Source organism: Plecotus auritus (assembly GCF_963455305.1).
Source record: "Plecotus auritus genome assembly, chromosome: 2".
In the NCBI taxonomy this organism is placed as follows: Eukaryota; Metazoa; Chordata; class Mammalia; order Chiroptera; family Vespertilionidae; genus Plecotus; species Plecotus auritus.
Window position 1 is genome coordinate 30,769,566 of NC_137771.1, and position 5,214 is coordinate 30,774,779.

The following is a 5,214-nucleotide window of genomic DNA, read 5'->3' on the forward strand; positions in this document are numbered from 1 at the left end:
GATCTTCCCCTGGGACCTCCCCTAAGTTCTCCTCCCTTACAACCCTTAGGACGAGGACCCAGTGCACTCTCCCTCCCTGGAGCATGCCAACTTCTTTCCCTTTCCCTATGCTTTCCCTCTCCCCTCCCCGCTTCTGCCCCAGGCACATTAACATTCGCTTTCTCATGCCCAAGCTCCAAGAGTCCTTCCTTTACCTCTATAACTTATTTCCTAAGCCCATTTCTTCTAGGAATTACTTTTTCTACCTCTGCGATTTACCAAATAAATGTTCTCTTATAGTTTGGGTGTTGGCTCTGAATTCTTTCCTAGCCAGAACTCAAATACCAAGGTTGCTGAACCCAGTTCCAGTCTGACCCCATGGGTCTAACACCTGATACCGTTCCCACTGCCTACAAGTCTAGAGCAGGAATCAACAAACTAGGTATGCGGGGCGAATCTGGTGGCCATTTTAGTAAGTAAAGTTTTATTGGAGCCAGCTGTGCTCATTTGTACACAAATTGTCCACAGCTGCTTTGGTGCTACAACAGCGTTAACTGAGGATCTGTGAGCGGGACCCCATGGCCCATGAAGCCTACACTAGTTACCATCTCCCTTTATAAAAACAAGTTTGTCAACCCTAGTCCTGAAAGGCAGACTTTGGAGAGGAAGCATTTTCTTGGAACATCAACAGATGAATTTTTACATGTTCAGCCACAAAGCTTGGAAGACTTATCATAGACTAAGAAGAACTACGGAAGTTTTGGCCACAGGAGACTGGAGACTCTAGTGCTGAGGCAGGTAAGGCAGTATTGGCTTTAGATGGGAATGTCCTGGCTTCCCCTTCAGAGTCAGAACCGCAACTGCCCTTGGGTGTACTGTATGTGGGATCTGCAAGGCCTTCAGAGAAGTCTTGCATTTTCATGATGCAGCTCCGATGTGGGTCGGTGACAGCAGAGGACAGTGGCTGATGAAGACTCATTGCAGAGGGGGTCCACGAGCAGCCTCACCTGCCCCGTAACTCCAGCCTCTGCTTGGACAACTTCGACACTTCAGGATTGCCTTGCCTGACCCCCACCCTCATTCCACAAAGTTAGCTGCCCCTTTATATAGAGGGTGTCCCCCCCAAAATGTATACATACTTTACAGCCGATAACTCACTTAATTTTCACTCTTTTCAGGTTTAACTGATTTGAAATAATGGGTGAAGCCAGACTAAATTTTGAACAAAGAAAATTTATCCTAAAGTGCCCCTAGACATTTTTTTATGGGGATACATAAAAAAGTTTACAAAACCAGTAACAGTCGATGAATTGAGGGCACACAAATACTGAACGAAATGATTCTTTAAAAATATATATATATATTTGTTGATTTCAGAGAGAAAGGGAGAGGAAGAGAGAGATAGAAACATCAATGAGGAGAGAGAATCATTGATTGGCTGCTTCCTGCATGCCCCCTACTGGGGATCGAGCCCACAACCTGGGCGTGTGCCCTTGACCAGAATCGAATCCGGGACTCTTCAGTACGCAGGCCAACACTCTATCAACGGAGCCAAATCCAGCTAGGGCTGATTTATTTATTTTACAATATATAAAATAAATCTATTACCAGATTGTAGATATAAAATAATTAGCCATTTACATGCAGTAAACATTAATATGTCAAGAAAAAATATATTTTAAATATAATAATTTTACCCAAACTGTACTAACATAGTATATTACAAAAGTTTTAGGAAATATTAAAAATCTGCAAGTAACAGGATTACTTCTATTATATTCTAAAATATTTTTTTCTCTGGCTCTATTTTTGTTCATTATGTTGTTCATTATATTCCACATATGAGTGAGATCATGTGATATTCATCTTTCTCTGACTGGCTTATTTCGCTTAGCATAATGCTCTCCAGGTCCATCTATGCCGTTGCAAATGGTGGAAGTTCTTTCTTTTTTACAGCAACATAGTATTCCATTGTGTAGAAGTACCACAGTTTTCTAATCCACTCATCTGCTGATGGGCACTTAGGCTGTTTCCAAATCTTAGCTATTGTAAATTGTGCTGCTATGAACATAGGGGTGCATATATCCTTTCTGATTGGTGTTTCTGGTTTCTTGGGATATATTCCTAGAAGTGGGATCACTGGGTCAAATGGGAGTTCCATTTTTAGTTTTTAGAGGAAACTCCATACCGATCTCCACAGTGGCTGCACCAGTCTGCATTCCCACCAGCAGTGCACGAGGGTTCCTTTTTCTCCACATCCTTGTCGTTTGTTGATTTGTTGATGATAGCCATTCTGACAGGTGTGAGATGGTACCTCATTGTCATTTTGATTTGCATCTCTCAGATGATTAGTGACTTTGAGTATGTTTTCATATGTCTCTTGGCCTTCTGTATGTCCTCTTTTGAAAAGTGTCTATTTAAGTCCTTTGCCCATTTTTTGATTGGATTACTTATCTTCCTTTTGTTAAGTTGTATGAGTTCCCTGTAAAATTTGGAGATTAAACCTTTATCAACATAACATTGGCAAATATGTTCTCCCATGCAGTGGGCTTTCTTGTTTTTTATTGATCGTTTCTTTTGCTGTGCAGAAACTTTATTTTGATGTAGTCCCATTTGTTTATTTTCTCCTTAGTTTCCATTGTCCTAGGAGTTGTATTGGTACAGATATTGCTACAACATATGTCTGATATTTTGCTGTAGGGCTGATTCTTGATGTTTAAGACTCCATTGCTTCATGTTAGGGGCTGTGCCTGGACCAGAACAGTCATCAGTTTGAAAACAGGCATTGACAAAAAATATTATTCATTTCTGTAGATTCTATTAAACTTTGCAAACAAAATGTGTGTTAATAAACACTGACTTTATAATCATTTAAAGAGCATATACATTTTTTTGGGCTACCCTGTATTTACAAAGAACTCCAGACTTCCCCTTTTATAACACTCATTATACCTGTTAATTCTATTAATTCTATGAGGCAGGGACCATAACTTGTTTATGGTTTTATCCTTATCTTGTAACTCAGTGATAACACCACCTAAAGTGAATGTTCAACGAATGAATGAATGAATGAATGAATGAATGAGTACATCAAAGGACCACTCCCTAGTTTATCCCTATCTATTTGGTATTTTATTTAAGAATTTTTATTTTTTTATTTTAGAGAGAGGAAGGAAGAGAAGGAGAGAGCAGAGAGAGAGAGAGAGAGAGAGAGAGAGAGAGAGAGAGAGAGATGTACTTGTTGTCCTACTTATTCATGCATTCATTGAGTGATTCTTGTATGTGCCCTGACTACAACGTTGGTGTATTGGGAAAACACTCTAACCAACTGAGCTACCTGGCTAGGGCTATTGTCTAGTAGCTCTTGGCACCATCATTATGAAAGGCAGGACCCCCATTTAAGAGAGGAGATGAGAAAAACATTAACTTTGTGGCTACATTTGCAGTCAGCACTCAGAAACCACAGAAGGCCCTAGAGCTAAGATGTGTCCTTGACCTAATGTCTACATTGACATATGCTCATGACCAGACTCTCCAGAAGGCTGTTGCTGGTATTTCAAGGGAACAAAGACTTTTCCACATTGGTGTGTAAGTAGGAACAGTGCAGCCAACTGGCCTCCATTTAACTGACCAATTAGATGTGATCCCTGCACTGATGGACAGGAATAGTATGTTGTGGGAGGGATGATCAGGCAGAAGGGCCTTGGGCAAAGTGGGGTGGAGCTCAAATATTCAAATAATTTTGTGTTATCAGAAAGGATATATGCACCCCTATGTTCATAGCAGCACAATTTACAATAGCTAAGATTTGGAAACAGCCTAGGTGCCCATCAGCAGATGACTGGATCAGAAAACTATGGTACATCTACACAATGGAATACTATGCTGCCGTAAAAAAGAAGGAATTACTACCATTTGTAGGCACTTGGATGGAATTAGAGAACATTATGCTAAGTGAAATAAGCCAGTCAATGAAAGAAAAATACCACATGATCCCACTCATTTGGGGATAATGAAAAACATTATAAACTGATGAACAAAAAGATAGTTACAGAGGCAGTAAAGCATCAAACAGACTGTCAAATTACAGTGGTAAGGTTAGGGAGAGGTGGGGGAAATAAGAGATCAAATAATTTTGTGTTTATATATATACGTATATATAAACACAAAATTTTGTGTTTATATAAATATATATATATATATATATATGCTGTACTTCAATAACAAGTTAAAAAATAAAAAAGGAAAAGAAAGTAATCTTGACAAGTTGTTATCCAAATTAATAATGACAATAAAAGATTACATTTGTGTTCAACAAGAGCCCGATGCTCTGCTAATCTGACATGTGCTTTCTTGTTTAGTCCTGACAATAGTCCTATGAGATAGTTATCACTCACCATTCACCTAAAAACTATGCAGTGAGCACCTATCTGTACCAGCCCTGCCCAGGCCAAGTTACAGCAGGAAACAACAGAGACAAGTCCCTGCCCTCATGGAGCTTACACTGCAGGGGATGACCATTATCAGGCCCAGCTTGTAATGGAAGACATGGAGGTTCTAGCAAGTCTGGTAATTTGCTCAATCCTGAGTCTAGGCATTGATCAGACCAGGATTTAGTTCTAGGTGCCCCTGATTTCAAAACTCCTAACCACCCTGCCACTCTGCTTCCTTCACCTGAGTCTTCCAGGAGCTTGTGCAGACAGCCCTCCATCCTGGCTCAGGGGTTTTTTTCAGTTCATTGTAACATGGACGATTTCATTTATTTATTTGTAAAGCAGGAAAGGTTCGTGCAACTGAAAAGTGTGAGGGAGGATAGAGTGAAGGCCTCCACCGTTGCTGTGGAGACGCAGTGTTGGCTTCCTTCTCCAGTGGGAACCCTCCATGGCAGCCCAGGCTTGTGTGGCCCTCACTCAGTCGCTTACCTCTCTCCCGGGCTCCAGGAAACACTGGGACAGTGCCCAGCTCGGGGCATGCGCCTTTCCCAGATCTACTCACAAGGCCAAGGGTTTGGGCATTCTATTTATAATTGTAGTTATTCTTTGAATATAACTGTAGTCACATGGCACAAAATTCAGGAAGTTAAAAAAATGTTTACAATAGGAAGTTGTCCCTCCCTCCCTGCCCCCAGGAACCTCACAACTCCCCCCAGAGCCCCTTGTTCCTTGTGTATACCGTGGGGACATTGTAAGACAGAGGGAGGGAAGAACCACTGGTGGCTCTGCTTAATGATTAAGG